The sequence below is a fragment of the Macaca nemestrina genome, chromosome 13, assembly GCF_043159975.1.
Source record: "Macaca nemestrina isolate mMacNem1 chromosome 13, mMacNem.hap1, whole genome shotgun sequence".
Classification (NCBI taxonomy): domain Eukaryota; kingdom Metazoa; phylum Chordata; class Mammalia; order Primates; family Cercopithecidae; genus Macaca; species Macaca nemestrina.
This window is the reverse complement of record NC_092137.1, coordinates 40,442,697-40,466,327: the sequence shown is the minus strand read 5'-3', so window position 1 is coordinate 40,466,327 and position 23,631 is coordinate 40,442,697. Positions and strand designations below refer to the sequence as shown.

The 23,631-nt window shown below is 36.3% G+C and overlaps 1 protein-coding gene and 1 long non-coding RNA gene across 23 annotated transcripts in view; both read left to right on the top strand.

Moving 5' to 3' along the window:
• Window positions 1-23,631, top strand: part of LOC105464900 (solute carrier family 8 member A1) — a 391,740-nt gene that overhangs the window by 117,333 nt on the left and 250,776 nt on the right. The gene's annotated exons all lie outside the window — the stretch shown is intronic.
• The window catches only part of LOC139357819 (uncharacterized), a 108,195-nt gene continuing 90,812 nt past the window's right edge, over window positions 6,249-23,631 (top strand). Inside the window, exon 1 of the long non-coding RNA XR_011611649.1 lies at window positions 6,249-23,631. This exon is cut by the window's right edge and continues 17,205 nt beyond it. This is a non-coding gene — a long non-coding RNA (uncharacterized lncRNA).

Here is a 23,631-nt window from a genome sequence, read left to right as displayed (position 1 = left end):
ATGAACAGAGGGTCTCCCCATTCTGTTATTTTCCTGGCAGTTGAAGCATCCGTTGGCTCAGCTGTTTAATGTGTAAGTTCAGTGTCCCACAGGCCATTCTCCATAAGGCAGCAGCTACCCAACCATAATAAATTTAGTGTCAGGTCTGCATTCAGAGCACACTGTGTCCCACTTTAAGAAATTGCTCTGGGTCATGTAGCTAGTTGTAGAAATCCGTGCAAATGCTGGTGATTCCCAGGGAAGAAAGATAATATTTTTCTTTGACCTGGATCTGTTTCTATTGATTCACAGAGTGGTTCTCCTGGTGAGAATCCTTTCCACTTCTGAATGTTTTGTGCCACTTGTCTCAGGGTAGGGCCTGCAGATTGTCATATTTATGAAACTATACATACGTGGTTCTGATATATGGCTAGTGTTCAGAAGACTGATTTGGAATGGTCAGGCTCAGCAAATGTATCTGGATAAATAGTAATGATAAGACGAAAACTTTGAAGTGCATAGATGGTACTCATGCCCACAATCAGTTGACAATGCTTGTTGTGTTGATCACCCACCTGTGAAAATGGATTTGCAGTGAATCCTCTTCCCTAGTCCTCACTGTGAGCAATGGAAAAAGTTGAAATGAGCTTTGACTATGGAATGAGACAAGCCAATTATTCCATATTGGAACTGACCCTGAATTTTATTATCCATAATACTTGTTTTTATCAACTTAGAAAACTGACTGAAAGTCATAAGCTAAACCATCAATGGGCACATTAGCTCATGACATGTATACACTAGCACCTAACAGTGGAATACAATTCAGAAAGAGAGGAAAGGAAGGGGTGGAGTCAGACACCTTCTTGGATATCTACTATGTGCCAGGAATTACTTTAAACATGGCGTATCTGTTCTTATTCAGTCCCTACAACAATACTTCCCCTGTTTCTGTTCGATAAAATTTACTGATCCACTGACCCACTCTTTACACAGAGCACTGAAATATTCTCATCAACAACTTTCAGGTAAGCAATATTTAGGCATTACTTTTCCAGGGCCATGGAAATTGCAGATTCAAACCCTAAAACCTGTCAAACCTTGTACAGACTGACAAACCCCACCTCCCCTAACACCGTCCTGAACAGTGGACTAGCAGCTAGAAGACCAACCCAGAAAGTCAGGTCATTGTCATTGGAATCATTGTCATTGATATAACAACCTACAGTTTCTCTTGCTGGTGTGCTTCTGTAACTTGTCTTCTTGTTTTATTTAGTTATTAGAGATGATGGGGATTAAAAGGATGCTGCTTAACAAAAATAAAAGCTCACTTAGGCTAGTAAATTTTTGTAAAGAAACATAAGGTTACAGAAAAATTTAATGAATTAATAAGATATTCCTCAACACTTTTTTTTTCATTGCCACCTAGTTTTTTCAGGTTATTTACATAATTGAAAAAGTGTTGTGTCACTTGTTATGCTTTGATGCAGTCTTGTTTTGTAATCCATTGCTTTCAAATTTCTATCATCTTCTAACGATACTAAATTTGCACTGTGCTACTAGAATAGAATGATGGTATTATTACTATTATTATTGGCAGCAGAATTGAAATCTGGAGTATAAGTGGTTTGCAGACCATTCATAGATTCATGTAACCATAGAGATTCATGGTTGAGTAGTTGAGCACCTGACTTCCATGGGAAAAGAGGTGCTCTTCAAGTTGCTGCCTAATTAACACACTCCATGGATTGAGGATTTAAAGGGGAAGAGTGGTCATACTTAGTGCAATTGAATGCATATTTGCTACTAATTACATATACCTAACATTTTCTCTTAGAGACCAACTGGATTTTTAATTTTATTTATTTATTTATTTATTTGTCTGTCTATCTATCTATTTATTTATTTATTTTTGAGATGGAGTCTTGCTCTGTCACCCAGGCTGGAGTGCGGTGGTGCGATCTCAGTTCACTGCAAGTTCCGCCTCCCAGGTTCACGCCATTCTCCTGCCTCAGCCTCCTGAGTAGCTGCGACTACAGGCGCCCGCCACCTCGCCCGGCTAGTTTTTTTGTATTTTTAGTAGAGACAGGGTTTCACCGTGTTAGCCAGGATGGTCTCAGTCTCCTGACCTCGTGATCCGCCCGCCTCGGCCTCCCAAAGTGTTGGAATTACAGGCGTCAGCCCCTGTGCCTGGCCGACCAACTGCTTTAAAAATATTTTATGAAGTGTTTTTGTTATCCTAACAGAGATGCATTCCTTTAAGGGTGTTTTCAGCAAAACATTCCAGGTTTCAGGAAGTATTATCTTTCTTTCCTTTTACCCTTTACCCATTTCCATGAAGTTAAAAGGAGATGCATAGCCAAGTGTTTGTTCCCAGAAGAAAATAATAAGAAATATGCTTTTAGAGAACAATATGAATAGTTATAAGGGTCTATGTAAAAGGCAGCATGTGTTAATTCTCCATGTGCATACTAGTAGTAAAAATGAATGGACTTTCTCCTCATCTGTCTTTATTTAGAGCAGGACTTTCTTGCATTGAAGTTTCTATGCAAGCTGTGTTCTAATTCTGTAAAGCCTTTGGTTAAGGAACAGCTTTGACTCTATATCCCTATCTTTTCCTTTCCGATGTCTTAATTTTGAGTTCTTATCACTCTGGTAATAAGCAGACATTTCTGAAAATCAAAAATCCTGCAGTTCTACTTTAGTTTTTCTTTCTCTTCCACTGCCTTTCTTCTCTTAGAGCAGTAAATATGTCAGATGGGAACATAAAGGCAACCTCTGTGCTGTCTTCCTCTGACTTAAATGCTCTCATCCAAGTAGGTGGTGGCATTTCCCATGAGGAGCCAGACCAATTTATGGAACACCACAAGCAGAGCAGCCTTTGGATTTGATTTGAGAAACTAGGAACAATCTGGTGGTCCTGGCTAAGAGTGCCAGTGATAAAAATCCAGGTGAGCACAGACCATTATCATAAGACAGGCCTGCACTCAGTTCTGCATATGTATGTTTACAGGAAATTTGTGGTCTGAATAGCATGGCTAGATCAGATATGAGATCTGATTTACCTAATACTAGAAAGAATGCAGTCAGTCAGGAGACTCACGCAGGACTTTTTATTTGATAAAGAAATGAAACTGTTGCTTTTGGTTTCTTCAACAGAATTTCTCTACTTCTTCTTTTAGACTTCTCAAAAGGTTTTTGTTGTTGTTGTAGTTTCTTTGGTGGTGGTGGTTGTTTTTCCCCTACCCTCAGAAGTAAGTAGATTAAGGTAAACTTTTGCCTTAAGGAGCACTGTTTAGTTAGTCCCTCCTTTCTGGACATCAGTGGTCTGTTAAATCTATAATCAGTAGGTGAATTTGTTTAGACAGACATGAGCATTTGTTCACATCTCCTGTGGAACTTCGTGGAAGAGAGACCTTACCTCCTTAGCTCCAGAATCTTTTACCTCAGTGTCTCATTTCCTCTCTGGGATTGGGGTAGAGTTCTTGGCACAGAAGATGCTAACAACTGACTTTTTGGGAGTCTTTGCACAAATGACAACTTCTGTGGCCTTCAACTTCCCCAAGCTAGCATGATGGGTAGATTAATGCGTTCCTTTTTGGCAGGAATGGGAACTAATTTTTTTTTTTTTTAAGAAGGAGGAAAAAAACATGTTGTACTAAATCAGTGATTACTATGGCAACAGGCACTCTATACATCTTAGAAAAAAAACAAAATGCAATCACAGTTCTCTAAAGGGGAAGATAGCAGAAATAGGTTCACAAACATTTTTTTTTCAAAAATCAATAAATATGTAGTAGGCATCCACTATATGCTTTGTATAATCTTATCAAAATGTCTAACAGAAACTTGATGATAAAACTAAATCTGCCATTTGCTGTGGTTCTGTTTCAGAAATTCACTCACACCACACATACTCACAGAAAAACCACAAAGAAAGAGTATATACCATATTTTAAATAAAATAATTAAATTTCACTGCCCTGATGAATCTATGTTAGAAAAAGCAAATATCTTACTAGCTTATTGGGCAGAAATACCCAAGTTAGAACAAATTACTCTCCCTAGAATGGCTGTATTCACCCCCCACCCCACAAAATACAGGTATTTGCATAACATGTTGCAACCGTGTTGGACACATAGTTCTTAATGTTAGTGCAGGGTTTCTCAACTTAAGCTCACTTAGACTAGTAACTTTTTTTAAGCTCCATTGACATTTTAGCCCAGGTCATTCTTCTTTGTGGGGGCTGTCCTGTGCACTACTGTAGGATGTTTAGCAGCATTCCTGAGCCCTACACAAGATGTCAGTAGCATCCCCCAAACCGTCACAAGCAAAACTGCCTTCAGACATTGACAGACGTCACCTAGGGGGCAAGTCACAGCTGGTTTAGAACTACTGGTTTCAAGTAACCCAGCTGTGTTATCAGGGCTTGTGGTGGGATATTTGAAATAATCCATTGCCATGACAAGAGTAATATAGGCATAAAAATAAAAGCTGACGTTTATAATATTTTAGTTGATTGGGTGATTTAGGTTATGACTATTAGTGATTTTGCCAGTTTGGCTCTTTTGTGACAGATCCTATTATATAAATCACTAATTTTGACAGAAAACACGAGGATAATATTCCAAATCTTTATTTCTTTACATTACACAGTTATCCCCCTAATTAGTTTCTCTGGGAGCACCCTCATATGGGTTTATATGGAATTGTAAATGATTTTGGTAAGTTAGAGAGTACATTCAAAATTATGACTACACAGTGGAAATAAGAATGTAATAATCTTTTACAGCAAATGACTGTACAGATTGTTTTAAAGGATTAAACAGTGAGCTAAAAGATGACAGAAAATTATTTAGAACATAGCAATTCCTCCGTTGAACCTGTAAATATCATAATATAAATTTTATATGTGAGTTTTTCATTGTATTGTACTACCAGATAAAATAACCACAAACCTAGATTGCTAGGTTTCTTAATGCACATATTTACATATTTTGAGAAATGACCTCAAAGCACAACCGGGTAACTGTTGGGATTTTTTTCCTGAGTAATACAGAGCTGTGAGGTTTGAAGTGTGTTCTAATCATTGCACCTTCGGAATTTTCAGAAAAAAATAGAGGTAATGCTAACTTGCGTGTTGTGGATTTTGTAACTTTGTTCTTGACATGTTATAAATCTGTAAAAAAAAAAAAGCTATAAAATAGGAGATTAGAGAGTTTACCTATTTTTAAAAGTCTGAATGAGTTCATGTAGTTCAGCTCAAGATGAAAGACTGATAAAATTCAGTAAGTATCACCATTGATTTGACAACATATTTCTCTTGCTCCTGTTGACTGACTCGTGACAGCAAAATAAAGCAGATTTACTAGTACACTATAATCTTTAGATTTCTCATAAGGCACAAACAGTAAGTATTTAACTCTATGCAGGGTAAGAATAAGTGAAGTGGGTAAAAAGTAGTGTAACCTGTCCCACTTTAATGTAAACATGAATGTAAATATTAATGCTGAAAGCCCTCCTTTGCTCCACAAATCATAACCATGATTTTTTTGTTGTCCTTTTCTTCATTGTCTTTTTTCCAATACTGTGATCACTGGCATTTCATTACTAACAAATAAGAGGGAATGTGAAGAAGGCAACTTAAAGGTTATATCAGGGAATACAAAATCTTGGAAGGCTGTGGAACTTTCAAAGATATTTTTAGTAAAAGCACACAGCAAATTTGGTACATCTTCAGCAATTAGCACTTACCTACAACAATTGATGCCAGCCTGTTATGTCAAGCTACTTGTGATGCCACAGAGTGTTACTAAGATGCGTAAGATGATTTCATTTTGCCCACTTTCATCAATAAATGAGCCTAAACATTTATGTGTCCTAAACTTCCTGAGATATTTCTCTTCCTTTCTTTAAAATCTTTAGGAATAGAGGAAGTTCCTAGCTATTGGTTCTCTGTTGAGTAATGCCTAGTGGGAAGGGGTAGATAAGATGGCTTCTTGAGATTTACTCTAGAATGTGATGATAAAAGATCTTTAGCTTTTTTCTTTTCTTTTTTTTTTCTTTCTCTTTTCTTTCTCTTTCTTCTCTTTCTTTACTTTTTTTCTTTCTTTGCTTTTCTTTCTTTCTTCCTTTCTTTTCTTTTTCATTCTTATGTTTGTTCATTTGTTCACTCTTTGTTCATTCTTGCTTTTTTTATTTCTTTCTTGCTTTTCTTTTTCCTTCCTTCCTTCCTTCCTTCCTTCCTTCCTTCCTTCCTTCCTTCCTTCCTTCCTTCCTTCCTTCCTTCTTTCCTTCCTTCCTTTTCCTTCCTCGATTCTTGTTTTGTTTGTTTGTTTGTTTGTTTTATAAGAGAAGGCAACCAGCATTTTGCTGTTTCCACTTAAGGACGGAATGAGAAGAAGTAAAGTCGATCATCGATATTTTAGTTCTGCAGAAACACATTCTAGTGACAAAAGACATTTAGTCACTAGGGTGATAGTGGTAGAAATGAAGCCTAGTGACATGAGGCTGAGGGCTCTGCCTGAAAATGTCTCTGGGTTTGATCTCTGCATGATGTGAGTAAGACTTTTTATCTACCTGATTTATTTTGTCATCTGACAAATGAAGATACTTGGTTTCAGTGCGCCCTAAATTTTCCCCCAGGTTCTATAATTTGAGAGTCTGGGACTAAGAGTTCCGTGGTGTGGATATGGAAGCAGAATGATTGCTCCAGGGGCTCTTCTAATTTCAGAAGACTTTGAAGTAAAGACTCTAGGAAAGAAAGAGCATGATAGTCATAATGCTCTTATAAATTTTTAGGGATGTACAGGAGAAGTATTTATGGTTCGTGTCAAATTCCTTATGACTCTATGACTACCTCACATTGAATGGAGGGAGAAGAATTCAGCTGTAAGCTCCTAGTTTGCCATTAGCCAGAACAATTGGATTTTCTTCAAATAGGAGATTAGAGCTTCCAGAAAGTATTTCTAGTTTGACACTTATTCCTATTTATTCCAATCCCTTTATGTCCCATGAGCATCACCTTCCCTTTCTGAGTAACAAATAAACTGCTTTTCTTCAAAGCCTTTATCCCAGAATGGAGTTATGTAAGTATTTGTGAATGTGCATATGTGTATATGTACACACACACATACACAGACATATGTGTATATACATAAATATATGCACATATCTACATATACATATATATATATTTTTTTAAGGAGACAGAATGCTCAGCAGGAACGATTAGTAGAGAAGGATACTTTAAGAGCAATATTTTTCAAGTTAGAAAAAATCCAAAAGTAATAAAAGCAACGTTCATAAAATGGTCTATCTTGTAGTAATCTGTCTAGAAACAGCTCCACAGCTTAAACTGTCTCCAAATAAATCCACAAAGAGTCATGCGGTAGCTTCCATATTTATTGTTTGCCCTTTCAGGCAATTTGCTACCTGAGAATAGAAATGCCAAAGTAAGGTAAAATGTCTCTCAAACTGGGTACACAGATCTTTTAGAAAATTTACTCTACATTTTCTTAAGAAGCTTACTTGGAGTGATAGGACAAAAGTGTTCAGATTGAAATGGATGCAGACCACTGATGTTAAAATGTTGCTGGGACAAATGTTACATATCAGGTTGTTAAAAAAAAAAGTGGCGGAAGCCTCCGTGGACTATGTGTATGTAAAAATGGCGCACTTCAACAGCGTGGTCTGTCTACAGGACAAGATGGTGGTTCTTCAAGTTGATGGGGCATCCGAATAACCTGGATGTTTGTTAAAATACAGATTGCTGAACCTCATCCTCAGGGTTTATGACTTAGTAGACCTATACATTATGCAAGAATTGACATTCTAGTAAATTCTCAGGTGTTTCTGAAATTGGTGGTCCAGGGGCCCTACTTGGAGAATCACTTGAATCATAATTATATTTCTATAACTATTTAGAATAATTAGCAGGAAGCATGTGAGAAATTGCCACAGACTTTGGAGCTGAGTTGAATCAGCCTCATTTAATAAACATTTTGTCCACAATTGAAAAGTTAAAAAAAAAAGTGAATAATTATATGATTCCAAGCCAAGTGACAATTGCAAGCTGAACAGAAGCTGCCCCTTAAGGAATGTTGGTGAAGAGGACAGGAAAAGATAGCTCACTGTCACTTCTAAAAGCTTCTAAAACAATTACACTTTCTACTAATGCTCTTACTTTACTACAGTGACTAGGCTGTGTAATCCAGATTTTCTAGTAAAATGTTTCTTCCATTACAATTGCCTAACAATACATTATAGTGTTTCTATATTATGGAGTATTATACAGCCATTAGCAATAGGATGATTGAGGAACTTTCGATGAGGAGGGGAAAATGTTTATAACATGTTAATTGGTAGAATACCAAGTTGACTCTGTGTGTGTGTGTGTGTGTGTGTGTGTGTGTGTGTGTCTATAAATTGGAAGAAAGTATCTTGTTAGCTTTGGTGATTTTGGGAGACTGGCTGATTATAACATTGATTAGCTTTAGTATATATATTTCCCCAAATTTTTAAGTGTCCATAATAAAAAATGTATGTGAAAACAATTTCTCATAATTTAAACTCCCTTTTGCTTGTCCACACCTAGGGAGGAGGCCCACAACTGACGTGGGAGTGGGAAAGGGAGTAACACAGGAGTGGGGGTAATTTTTGTGGCTCATTCAGTTGGATGGTTGGGGGTCATAGTTTTTATTGGTGGGACATAAAAGGCTAAGTGGTAGATTTGGGATTTTTGGTAACTGACACATTGATTTTTGTAACCACATTTTGTCTCAGTGTAGCAATTTTATTTGCTTAAACTTACAATTAATGATACACATTTTAAAATGTCTGTTTTATCTTTCAGAGTGAGGAAAATCCTGGAAGCTTAGATTAGATTGTAAACATGAAATATTGCAAACTGATGGCTTAAGGCTGACACTAAAGGGTTTAAGAATGGAGTGTTCACATCACCCTCTACTTAGTATGTAGGACACTTACCATGAGATGGGGGATCAGGGATTCACAACCCTTGGACAGCTATAATATAAAGGGTAAAAAAAATCCTTTCTATACAGCCAACAATTGATCTCTACAAGTTGTCCATGTAGCCTCTCTGTTAAATAAGCCTATAAATAGGATCAAATTTGAAATAGAAATATTTTAGGTTAAGCTTTAGGCCATCCCTGTGAACTTTATTTACACATACACACTCAAATGTATGTATAAAAACCTGCAAAAATATATATCCACATTCGTGTAAATATAAATATATATACACACATATATACATGTGTATTTATATACACATTTCTAAGACAGTGTGATTGGTGAACACTTATGTTTCTTAAACTTTAGCTTTATTATGTTATTCCCTAGATTCACTATTTAATAGTAAACTCAAAGTCTTAAACAAATTTCTTATCTGATTTTATTCCTGTTTAGTGGTTTTATCAAATACACCCATTATTTGGATATTTGGATTCTATATGCTTCTCAATTTATTTACTTTTCTTTCTAAGTAATGTTGGTTATTAAAATTAACAAAATGTGTTAGGGTTCTCTTTGTTTTGCGCCTCACCAAAAGAGCATTGTTCACTTTGGATTATTTGATTTGGTCCAAGCTGCTGAATAAAAGAGGAAAAGTAGAAACAGAAAATTCTCAACAAAATTGTTAGAAACCAGTGTGTTTAACAAGAACATTTGCCCAAAGGACATAAATTAGTGATGACACTACATTCTGTTGCTTAGATGCATAGAGTGATTTTCTTTGGTCCACTCTCATCAGTAAATGAGCCTAACGTTTTCAATGGGTCCGTCTCGTGGTTTACAAGCTTGAAGTTAGTATCAAAGGGGATGCTCTTCAGTATTTTCTCTATCATTAGTCACTGTCTGCAATGCTGTGCAATGAAAAGTAAGATATTGCTTAGGTGAACATCATCTTCTAGGAAGCGTGCTGTCAGAACTCATGCAACAACAAATATATATCTTATGTTTACTGGGGACACACACATTAATGTGACCCATGAAACATTTTTAAATGGCTTCTATATTTTGTAGCAATTCAAGTTTAAGCACTTTTATGCATTTAATTATACTCTTAAATGTTCTGCTCGAATCCCTAAAGCAGGTTTTGATTATTTCTAAGGGGCGCTACTCGTTAGTGGCATAAACATTTATTTATTTGGCTTAAGAGGGAACATTTTTCACCATGACTTTCTTTGAAAAGGGATTATATACTTTTCAGTCACAATTTAGAGATGCCAATCTGAGATACAAAGTGGCTAAAATGATTAGGTTTTTTTTTTTTTTTTTTTTTTTTTTTTTTTTTGAGTCAGTCTCTTACTCTGTAGCCCAGGCTGGAGTGCAGTGGTGTGATTTTGGCTCACTGCAAACTCCACCTCCCAGGTTCAAGCAATTCTAGTGTCTCAGGCTCCAAAGTAGCTGGGATTACAGGCACAAACCACCACCCCAGCTAATTTTTGTATTTTTAGTAGAGACATGGTTTCACCATGTTGGACAGGCTGGTCTCAAACTTCTGAACTCAAGTGATCCACCCCCCAGACTTCTCAATGTTTTGGGATTACAGGCATGAGCCACCACACCCACTCTTGTCTCAACTAATTCTTAATTACCCCAAGTTAATAGCCTGCTGGTAAGTCTAGTTCAACATAATTAGCATAGATAGTTTATTATGAAAATATAGCTATAAGGTATAGGATGCCCCTTTCTTCAGATAAATAACAGTGAGAACAATGCAGAAGGAATAATCAAGGTACTCTTAGGTAGTTTGACTGTAAAGTTTTGTATCTGGTTTCAATTAGCTTTGCAAAAAATATGGAAAAAAACATTTGAATTTTGGAAACTTTAGTCAGTTCATTAAAAGTTTGTATCTTCCCAGCCTACCCCTGTGTGAATAGAATATATCAATTTCTTTCCAATCTCCTTTGCTTCTCTTCTACCTGCTGCAGTAATGGGAAGCTAAAATAAGGTGGTGATCCGTACTTGCAGCATTTTTCTAGAGAGAAGGCACACAAAGAGGAACAAAACATCGAAGGAAAGATGTAGACCCTGGAAATATAATTACTACAGAATAAGACTAAATAAAATACAAGGAAAGAAAGACTGAGATGGAGGTTGAATTCTGAGGTCCAGTGCTCTGTGAGGTCAGCCTTTGGAACATAGTTGTTTCCAATGAATCATTCATTCTTTGGATCTTCATAAAGATTGTTATACTTATGTACAATTTGATCCCTGTGAATTTTAGGATCCAAGTTACTTAAGATACTCTAGTCTCTCTTTATTCCAGTGTACACCATAGGAAAGTTTAAAGATAATATTTGGGTTGAAGTGACCTGCTGTAGTAGAACCACCACATATTGAAGATAGACAAGGTAGAAAAAAATGGTGGTTTGTTGTCACTCATGTATTTTAGAGATACATTATTTGTGTCAAGGGGCAAAACTCACAGAGCCACAAAAGAAGGAAATTGGCCTGCTTGCTTATTAAACCTCCAGCAATGAGGAGTAACAAATGCTCATCAATCATGGGTCCTGTTTCCGTACATGAATATATGGATTTACTGACTTTTCCTACAATTAGTTATTAACAATATAGTTAGAAACTTAACTGCATTGTTTTCCCTTTATTTTTTTTCTTTTGATTTTTAAATTTCATGAAGTAATTAGACTCAACATCTTGCTTTGTATATCATAAAAGAGTAGTCACATTATTCATTATTATCTCTTCTGTCATTTAAATAAAAATTCTGATCTAAAATACCTTATAGGATTTATGTTTCATGCATTCATTCTTTGGTGAGATTAAATAATGTAAAAGCCTTATGTTATTTCTCAGACATTTGTCCCAAGGTCTGAGAAGAAGCCTCAGGTTTGGGCCAAGGAAAGGAATTCCACTACATTGACCTTTATTGCTTTGTTATATACACACACACATATTTACCATTTAAAAGTAAAACAGACTCATTATAAAATTCTGGAAAATATCTAAACTAAAATAAAGTAATACAAATTATCTCCAGCTCTATTAATAACAGGTAGTCATTTAAGATTTCCATGTATTTCCTAACAGTCCTTTTTGTTTTTGTCCATGGGTATATGTAAACTTATATTTCAAAATTAAAATCATACTTTATATCTTGATTATATTGTAAGCACACTCTATGCTATAGGATATTCTTTTAAAACTTATGGTAACATTTATTTGGAGCTCAAAAGCAATACCAGTTCAATAAAGAAAACTTGGAGAATTTAAAAATTTATAAATATAAAAATGAAAATCACCTATTATAATTCAGGTTTACATTTTTGTGAATATTCTTTCTACCTCTCAAATCTTTGCAGTGGTGGAATAATATTCTATCATAAAGTGGATTATCATTTTGTGTCCAATTTTTTTTTATTTGGACATTTTATTATTTCCAGGACAATTTTAATTTTAAAACCATTGTCATTACATATTTTACACTCATATTTGCCAAGCCTCCGTTTTAAAATAGATTCCTATAAGGGGATTTGCTGAATCAAAAAGCATAAAATTTAAAACTTTTTAGTACACTTTAGCAAACCACTCTCCAGAAAGACATCTGAAAAGTGGTACATTAAGTCGTAAGACATTTTCTTGACTTCAGCCTACCAAAATTTAAACTTTCTATTTTATGTTGTTCCTCATAGTACATTTTTTTCCTTGTTGATATAACTTTTACATTATATTGATGTTATTATTATCCCACATTTATCTCTATTATAACTCTTCTCACCTATATTTATACTTCTATCTTTTCTTAGTAATTGATACAGAGTTTCCAAAGAGACAGATACTTTGAAAACTGGTGATTTCAGAGAGATTAAAAGAGAAAAGTAGGAAAAACTAAATGAATGTTTTAAATTCAGTATTCAAGACAACTTTCTTTAAGGGTGCCTGATCACTGAAGGAGAAGGAGAAAAGCCCAGAGTTACAGTGGTGTGTCTCAAAAACTGTTACTCATAAAACTTGATTAGAAAAAAGGAGTTTCTTCCTTGAAACTAGGACTATTCCTGTTGCATCTTCTGTTTGCAGAAATAGTTAAGAACATACTCGCCCTTAAGAAGGTGATAGTAATTAATGACCATACTATTTGCAATTAACTTTTCATCACTACAGGATCAAAAGTACCATAGGAGTTGAATTTTTGAGTACTGTAGGATTTGAATAGTGGCATGTCATTTATGATTATATCAGAAATATATTTTGCTGGAAAGAACTATATCACTTAGATTTAGAAAAACTCAAAAAAATAAAAAAATAAAATAAAAATAAAAATAAATAAATAGCCGGACGAGGTGGCGGACGCCTGTAGTCCCAGCTACTCGGGAGGCTGAGGCAGGAGAATGGCGTGAACCCGGGAGGCGGAGCTTGCAGTGAGCTGAGATCCGGCCACTGCACTCCAGCCTGGGCGACAGAGCGAGACTCCGTCTCAAAAAAAAAAAAATAAATAAATAAAAAAAAAATGAAAAGATTTAGAAAAACTCTCTCTATGTAAGGAGAAGTGGTGGCAGGCATTAGGAAAGAGATTTGACCTTGATTACACAACGCTTGTGAAATTACAAGTGTTATTATAAGTAACAGTTGTTAATCTACACAAGTAAAGCCTTGACTAATCTGACCACAGAAAAGGCAATAATTGCAATAGAAGATAAAATGCTGGGGAAAAAAATGTAAAAGCTAATACATTTTTAAATGCCCAAATGTGAAAATAATAAGAAATTAGGTTTTTAAATATTTTTTGGTGTCAAAAGGCTTCTATCCAGTCCTTGACATTTTTTAACAAAACCTCTCTGCTGTATAATTAAAAAATATAAAATATTCCCCCAAAGATCATGACAAAATACAGCCATAGTATCATGAAGAAATGAGCATAGTAGAAACCAATAGGTGGTGAAATGATGGCCACGTGAGTCCATTTTTTATTTATAGAAGAATTTAGTTCTGTCTTCTATATTGTTTTTGAATGATGATGATGTTGATGTATAGTGTACCTTCTTTCAAAAAATAGAGACTGTTGCCTTCTATACTCGATTCATGATTCAAGGTTCTGTTCTGCTTGAGACTGTCTTATTGTATTTTCATCAAATTTCAGCAATCTACAGAAGACTGTGCTCAGTAACATACAGAGTGAATCAAGAAGGTTTCTAGTTAATACAATAAATAAACAGTTGAATAATGTTTAACATTTTAAAAAATGGTATTTATTGATTGATTTTAGAGACTGGGTCTTGCCCTGTCTCCCAGACTAAAGTGCAGTGGCACATTCTGAGCTCACTGTGGTCTCCAACTCCTGGGACTCACATAATCATCATGCATCAGCCTCCTGAGTAGCTGAGACTACAGGCCCACCATGTCTAGCTATTGAAAAAAAAAAAATGTAGAGATGGGCTCTAGCTGTGTTGTCTTGGCTGGTCTAAAGCTCCTGGCCTCAAGCAGTCTTCCCATTTCAACCTCCCAAAATGTTGGGATTACAGGTGTGAGTCACTGCAACTGGCCAGCACTTACCATTTGTTACTTTGTAGTGACTTTTAAAGTTCGCAGTTGCCCTGTTACCAGATCTGTGAATGAAGGAAGGTTGACTCTTGGATGTAGGACTACGTTGTATCTCTGAAAGTTCTGTTAAGGATAATGTTTACAGATGCTATTAATTATGACAATTTCCCTACTGTTCCTATTCATCTAATATACCACAGTCTGTGACTTCTGTGGATCTGTACCTTTGTTAAATAGTGTCTTGCCACATAAATTGACAAAATCCGTCAAATGGATTTATTAAGGGACAATTAATATTTAATACTTGTTTATGTATTAAGTATGAATACTTAGTTGGTATGACCTTGAGCAAATTGTTTTATCTAAGGTTTAATTTTTTTCTCTGTCAGTACCTATTTATCTGGTGAGTACTATCATAGTTGTAAATCTAGAAAGACATAATTTATGTAAGTATTTAACACAGGCCTGTCACGTGGCAAATATGGTCATTGTTATTATTTTCATTACTAAACTTGAGTGATGCTCTCTACCAAAATATGAAGCAGAATGACAGTCACCACATGTCTTCAGGATGGTTCCTGTGTCAAATGTTTCTTATAAACATGGTGAAGGATAAGAGCAATTCTAAAATACAATGTTTGTTATTTTGTTGTTCAACTAAGGACAAAAAACATAAATTTGTTCAGGTATATAAAAATTATTAAGTGAGAAGTGAGATATACAAACAATACCCTCTCCAAAGTTCAAAAAAAAAGTGAAAATTGTATAAATCTTTGTTCCATGATTTATATTTATTGTCTACAACATGTCTGTCATCTTTAATTTGCCATTTTTTGAATACAAGGATGTGTCAAAAGATAACACATTATTAAAAAACAAAATCAAAGTAGGGATAATAGGTCCAGATTCATTTATTGTTTAATCATTGGGTACCTAATTTGCCAAGCACTATGTGCCACATTTATATGTCAACAATAAATGCCATAAGATAGATCGTGTATTAAATAATATAAAAGCAAATAAAGTATGGTATTCACCAAGTGTTTATTCAGATGAAGTAATGAATGAATCAACCAAGAAAGACATAAAATAATTATAATAGAATCCGTCCTATCATATTCCTGGTATTTAATCAAAATGTCAATTAAAGTAGGAATTTTAAATAATTTTAAAATAGACATTCTGTTTTAACTAAAACGTATAAATGTACATTTATTCACTTCTATTTTAGTAGAATAGTTAAAGCTTTTCTTTAAGCAAAGATCCACCAGTTGTAAATTTGTGTTTTCTGATTTGCTTAAACCATACCTATAGTGTACAATTTTCAATTTTAGTTTAAGATGGTTGCAAGGCAATCTAATTGCAGCGTTCCTTCGTATTTTTTCCCAGTCTTGTATAATTGTCTTCCTTACATCAAATCAGACAGTGAAAGGAAAATAATACTAGTCTTTACTGAATGTTTATTAGTATTTACAAGGCATTCTGCTTGTTTCTTATATGAATCACTGTTTTAAAATATTCATATTTTATCGATTCATATATTTAATCAAATTATGGGAATTACAGTAATAAAAGTGGTGTAAACAGGTTATGGAATAAAAATACCCTTGGCAACTGTGCAATTCTACCCTCTAGATGTACCTGAGGACAATCTAATAGGTGTATGTACTCACTGTGCTATGGAGAATGTTCAGTTCACCAGTTAGTCATCATTAAGTAGAGATTGGTTAGGAGAACTTCTACTGTCATGCCTTTCTGAGCTATAATATGGCTAGACTCTGTGGCAGGTCATTAAGCTTGGACTCTTTGGATGAATTCACAGTCTAGTGAAGAAGATAGATATGTAAAGTAATAATTAAACTAATTACAACGTTAGTGCTACAATAGAGAAATGTGTGTTACTGAAATGCCAGGGGTTCTGGTTAGATCCTGCTGTTTACTGCACAGAAAATCAATCACTGAGACAATGATTATTGCCAGGAAAGAAAGCTTTATTGGGTGCTGCAGCTGAGGAGATAAGAGATCAGTCTCAAATCCATCCTCCTGACTGACTAAAATCAGGGGTTTATATATCAGGGAAGAAATGTAACTACATGAGGAGAACAGGAATTAGGGAGGGTTAAGGAAGAGGAGTTGGTCAACAGGAAGCAGGTGGTCAATTAGGCAGTCATGATAGGTGAGGGGTGTGGCTTCTCTTTGTCCAGATGGTGATCTGGTAAGTTTCAGTTCCTTAATACTATCTAGGAGGCCCAATGGTTGCCTTCCTGCAAAAGGAACTCAGATAAGACAAATGTAACTTTCTCCAATTGTAAGACTACTAGAGTCAACTTCTATGTTTATTTAAGAGAAACCATAAACATCTGTTCTATAGGACAGCTGGGTCCATTTCATAGTCCTCAGAGATCATGAAGGAAGGTTTGACTAACTTTATGGAGATGGGAAGAATGGGGCCGGGTAAAGAACATTTGACCTGAATTCTGTGAGATGAATAGAATTTTGATGAAGCGAAGAGAAAGAAATCTGTTCTAGAGATATGAGTTGAAAGTTCGTAAATTCATGGAAAGATGTAAGAAGAGAAAGGAGTTGTGAAGTTTGTCCCATGGGAATCTCTAAGATACTAGGAATCCTGTAATAATTACTTTAAGAGAAGTAGACAAGGAGTGTTGTGGAAGGACAGGGAAATGGAAAAGTTAATTTCAGCCAAGCATGTGGGTGAGTGGGTGGGTGGAGCATGTGGTGGATTGGGAAAGGCTTCCTGGAAGAGGTGACATTTCAGCATTCATCATGCAGTAAACCATTTCAAGCAGGGCCGGTGGTATTGCAGAGTGCAGCCAACCCCCGATTCTGATGTCTGGAGCAACCAGCTGAGGTTGTTGATGTGGATATCCAATCTAGAACATTTGGCTTGCCTGGTTGGTGGAAATTTTTCTTTAATCACATTCTGCTATAGGAAATGAAGAGGTCTGGGGAATTGACCAATCCTAAGTTTCTTCAGTCTAAGAAAAACTTCAAACTCAGACACTGAAAGGTGTGGAAAATCAGTGAGTCAGAGAGAGGAGAGGAATCTGGCATGTCACAGAAAGCGAGACATTTTTACTGCCCTACTTTGGATTCCATACGCAGGGTGATTTGTTGAAAAGTAGCACATTCCCTGAAGAAGTAGGACACCTGGTAACCCTCATTTTAGTAGGGAGGCCAGATCTAGCTGTAGCCAGGTTAGTAAGTAATTTCTCCTTTTCCTTTGTGAAAAGTCCCCTCAGATCCAGTGTGGACCCTCATTGCTCAGGAAATTCTATTAAGTTTAATCTTTGAAATCCCAGTAAGTGTAGCAATAACATAATTAAGGCACTCATCACTTGCCTTAAGCTACTTTATTTTGCTTTAGGATGATGAAGTGTTCTTCAAGTGCAGCTGGCAGAACCCACTTGTGCCGAATAATTAGTAATGATTTCAGTCAATCCTCAACCAACGAATCAAAAATTGTTTTGCATCTATCTCATAGTCCGTGGTGTTAAAAAAAATGAAATGAAACAGATCTAAGTTTTTCTTTTTTTCTAGTGAAAGTTCCTTGTGAAGACTATAGAGATTCATGAAGAAATTGAATAGGCTGTACATCCATTGCACATTAATGCCTATGCTAAAGGCATGTCATAGAAATTCTCAGGATTGATTTATTATCCTTCCAGGTTGTTTTGTAAATAGACTGTGAAGGCAAGGGCCTTGCATCCTTGGCATATATTTGAGTGTGACTCTTGCTGTCTATCAGTATGGCCTGGGGGCAAGCCCTTGACCTCTTCGAGCCTCAGCTTTTTTATATGGAAAATGAGTACAGGGATACTCGTTCGGTTTACCTCTTGGCATTGCTATTGAGATAGAACAACAAAGAGTGCTTTGTAAACTGGAAAGCGGTGATAAAGCTAAATGTAGTAAGTCAAAATTTTGCATGATTTTCATTGTAGACATTATGATATAATTATGTCAAAAAACATGCTGATGTGGTATCAAGTGACCTAAATAAGACTTGAAGCATTTTATTAATTTTCACATCTCTAACAGTGTGAGACTACTAGAACTCTTTCCCAGTGGCTGCAGATTGGCAAAATATGTGAGTGAGCCATTAACTTTTTACTGTGAGTATATGTTTTACATTAAGTTTAGCCTGAGAACTTTAATAGATTTTTTAAAAGACTTCAGGAGACTTCAATGGCAAGTTTTGAAGATGCTGCCCCAAGAAAAATGTGGCTCTGGGAAATTGGGGAAAGAAGAGAAGCCTCTTAGAGCACCAGTGCTGACACAAAGGCACAGGGTCCCAAAGGTGATGGTGATGCAGTAAACAGTAAATAGACACATTCTCTGCAGGAAAAAAAAAAAAAAGGCAAAATCATGAAGGCTGTGGAAACACTAATTTGGAATGAGATTCAATGAAATGGCTGCACAACGTAGTCAAACTAAGGCCAGGCAAGGGGGCGACTTGGGTTAGGTGACCAGATGGTTCATGGGGCACCCTTTCGAGAAGCACCATTTGCCATGCTTGTAAGTGGGATGGATAAGGCTGTATTTATAGACCTCCTGGTTAAGACAAAATTTAAGTATCATCTTATGGTTGAAGGAAGAAGACAAAAATCATACGAAAGATTGAAGATAAAAGAATTCAAGTCATCTGCATTAGCTAAAACTTCTTAATTGTAACAGAAACTAGTGAGGTATAGAACAGTAGTTATCAAAGTGTACTCCATGGTTCAGTAGCAAGGACATGACCTGGAAACTTAGAGATTCAAATGATTAAGCATCACCTCAAAACTGAGTCAGAAATTCTCAAGAGAGGGTCCAGTAATTCATGTTTTATAACAAGCTTTCCAAGTGGAGTAAATAACAATGAGGATTTTAGGTATTTACATTTATTCACTAAAAAATTATTAAAATGACATCTATTATGAGCCAGATGCTATTCTGGAAACTGACAGAAAAACAGTGACAAAGATGGACAAGAGCTTGCCCTCATAGAGTGAACATTCCAGTCTGGGAACAAAACAGTAAACAAATTAGTGTGATGTAAAGTGGTGATAAATGCCTAGCATGAATACAAGTTAGGCAGGATAAGGAGATAGAGTGTTTGATACTGCTACTTGAGAAAACGGTCAGAGAAGTCCTCTCTAGGAGGTGGCATTGAGCTCAGCCTCAGCAAAATGAGGGGCAGGGCCATTTTAAAGAGAGAAATGAGTTTGCTGGGCCAAAATAGGAATTTAACAGGAAGAGGAGCATGTGTGTGACATGTGACTGAATTCTTTCCGGCTTCTGACCTCTACTTCTCTCCATGTGTCTGACTCATTCCTCTTTCTCTGCAGATGACTGGCAGCTTTCTCTTCCACAGGAAGGGTACAAACTACTATGAGCTATATGAACACTCTGACTTGGTTCCAGTTTAAAACTCCCAAGAAATAATGCTGATTTTCCCAGACACTCCTCTGCTCAAAATTCTCCACTAGCTTTGCACTTCACTGAGAGTAAAAACTCCACAAAGCCTAGCCTCCTGTTACCTCTCAGACCCATTCTCCCCATCACTTACTCTACTTCAGCCATCTGGGCTTCCTTCAATTTTTCTAGATCTTGTACTCCAAGGTTTCTACTCACACATAACCTTTGCATTTCTTCATCCTTCTGCCTGGAACAATTTTCTTCCAAATATCGACTTAACTCACTCCCATTGTGTCTTCAGGCTATTACTCGGATGGCACTTTTCTACAAGAGATCTTCCTGAAATCGTAGAAAATTGCAGCGCCCATGTCCTTCCATGTACTGCTTTTCCCCTGAGCACTTATCAATATCAAATATACTAGGCATTTCAATGATTTTGCTTATTGCTTATTTCCCTTTCACCAGAATTTAAGCTCTATGAAGACATGGATTTTTATCTGTTCTGTTCACTGATTTATGACCAGCTCCTAGAACAATGCATTGCACACAGCAGGTGATTAATAAATATTTGATGAATGAATGAATGAATGGATGACAAAGAGTACAGGATAATTTTCTTTAAAACCTGTGAAATGAAGTTAGAGTTTATGGTAGAAATTATAAGACAATAAGAAGAGTTAGTTACAACAGGGTGAAATAAAAACATTTTGAGTTGATGATCATAGGACACAAGATTTCAGTCTTACTCTGCAACTGAATGGTCTTGAGGAAGCCACAGAAACTTTGTAGGACTCTACTTTGTCATCTATAATAGGGAGAAGGTAGTAAAAGTAGACCTGATTCGAGAGGCAGGAGAAGACTAAACAGTATCTGCAGTGCTTCCAGCTCCCACTCATACTCTGTGATATCATATCTAGAGACTTAAGACCAGGTGTGTGGACCAGAGTTTATTATCTATGGTGGAAATCTATTTTAAAATACTTGAGAAAAAAACAGGTGGTGCGTATGTGTGTAGATTCACTTTGAACTCTGCTCTAGGGCTGTGAGTTAGCATCCAAAGTACACAGTTCAGAAGTCAGACTTCAAGCACTTCAAATATTTTTTATTATAATCCATATGTATTAACTTTTTATTGGTGCATGGCAAGTTACCAGAAACATAGTGGCTTAAAACAACATACATTTGTTATCTCAGTTTCCATGGATTAGAAGACCATGCAGTGTTTAACTGGGCTCCCTGCTCAGGGTCTCACAAGCCTGCAGTGAAGGTATTGGCCAAGGCTGGGGTCTTATCTGATACATGGGGTCTTCTTCAAAACTCATGTGGTTTTTGGCAGAATTCACTTTCTCAAATTCATAGACTCCATGATGGCTTGCTTATTCAAAGCCAACTGGAGAATCTCTTTGAGTTTCTTCTTTCAGTGAAGCCCGGGACCCTCTTTTTAATGGGTTACCTGATTAGGCCAGGCTCACTCGGGATAAACTGTTTATTGATTAACTTAAAGTCGAATGATTAAGGACCTTAATTGCATCTGCACACTTTCTTCACTTTTGCCATACAAAATAGCCCAGTCTTAGGAGTGATATCCCCTTGCCTTTGCCATATTCTATTGATAAGAAGCAGGTTGTATGTATTGTTCCCACTGAAGAGAAGGGAATTATATATATGGTGATGGCTCATGGGGGTCATCTTAGAATTCTACCTATTACATAATAGAGGGCATAGTAGTTATAATAGACATATGGAATAAGTTTCCATTTGGAAAATTACAAATTACAAAATTCAGATTATTTAGTTGACAGGCAAGATTTTATAAGCCCCACTGCTCCTGCATTAAGGACATATGGAATCTGCTAGCCCAGCTGCTCAATACCTTTGAGGCAGTTAGTACACAGAGTCAAAGTATCATCGGTCCTTATTTCCCATTTCACTGGGGCCACCACTGGCTAAGTGACTGTATGGTTGCCTGGTCCTCTTGTCAGTTGGTTGCATCTGCCACAGCATGAGCTTTCCTTTCCTTCTCCTTTTCCCTTTCCCTATTCCTTTCTTTCTTTTCTTTTCACCATTTTGAACTTGACTGAAATGCATGAACATTTATTATGAGGCAAATGTCAGAGTGACTGACAACAGGGAGTGAGACCTCAAATTTACAATGTCTATTTTGTGCCTGTTTGTAAACAAATGTAGAAGGTTCAGCAGAATTTAGTCTGAGGCTTGCTTTCATAGAACAGAACATTTCATAGTGAAATTGTAGGCGAATAGACCATAGCTACTGTCTATCTCTAATCCCAGGTGACCAGGATTATTTACCAAAATATTGACAAGCAAAATTGGCTTAGGTTAGCTTATCTGAGACAGAAACCACAGTTTAATCACAAACTGTGTTGCAATCAGTGAAACTTAAAAGAGAAATAACAAAGATGTTGGAAAAAAATATTCTAGAAGAAAATTTTAGGTTTGAGAGTCTACCTCTTTGTTCAGCATTCTAAATACACTGTTGAAAAAGTCAGCCTACAAATTACGACTTTTTTTTTTCTTTTTTTGAGACAGGGTCTTGCTCTGCCACCCAAGCTGGAGTGCAGTGGTGCTATCTCAGCTCACTGTAGCCTCTGCCTCCTGAGCTCAAGTGATTCTCCCTTGTGAGCCTCTGAGTAGCTGAGACTATAGGAGTGCACCACCACACCCAGCTAATTTCTGTATTTTTATAGAGGCAGGGTTTCCCCGTGTTGCCTGGGCTGGTCTTGAACTTTCAAGCTCAAGCAATCTGCCTGCCTTGACCTTCCAAAGTGCTTGGATTACAGGCGTGAGCCACTGCCCCCAGCCTAAGCATATAACTTGATATAATTGTCGAGTGATTAACTTGCTTCAGTTTCTTTGGAAGTGTGTCTTAACTCATCTGAAATCCATAATACCTTTTAAGAGAATAATTGACTAGACCACTCTTAGCTAGTTTTACTTAATTCTATCTGTGGTAATGATCCTGGAGTCATATACACGAAAATTTAATGAGGACTTCATAGTATTTGATACCATGTTGAAAATAAAACATAAAATTCTTCTAATAAAACTATCCAATTAAGATGTTTATTTTTAAAATGAGCTGCACTTTGCTAATTGGATATATTGTAGGTAAGTTTGTTAGGAAAATTCACCCAGCTCCAGAATCCACTGGCTTAAAATTCCCTAGTTGGATTGGAAAATAAACCAAACAAACCAACAGGAAGAGAAGTATTACCAATATTTGGAGTCAGTTCTGTCTTGAATTCATCAAAGCCAAAGGTACTAATATCTGTGTTTATGCTGTTCTTAGGGTTTCTGTTGTTTGTTTGTTGTGTTTTGTGGTTAATTAACTGATTGAGCATTCCTTCCATCTCTAAATTTCTTTAAAACATCAAGTGTGTCGTGTGACCACCATCAGCTGCAAACACAGCATCAATTAACTTACCAAAACAGAGTCTTTGGTGATTAATCCATAATGACAGGGCTGGTCTCCCTACTGATTAAATTCATTATCAAGCAGCCAGAGGTAGAGAGCTCTCCATGGAAGATTTATTACTCTGGAATTACCTTTCTAGTTTATACTGATTAAGCTAGCTTTGATGAATAAGGAAGATGAAAATATAAGGGGCTCCTTTTTAGTGGATAATGATGAGTACTTTTAAAAACGGCTAGTCTGTATTTTCAGTGTCTCTTTAAAAAAGTTCTTAAAC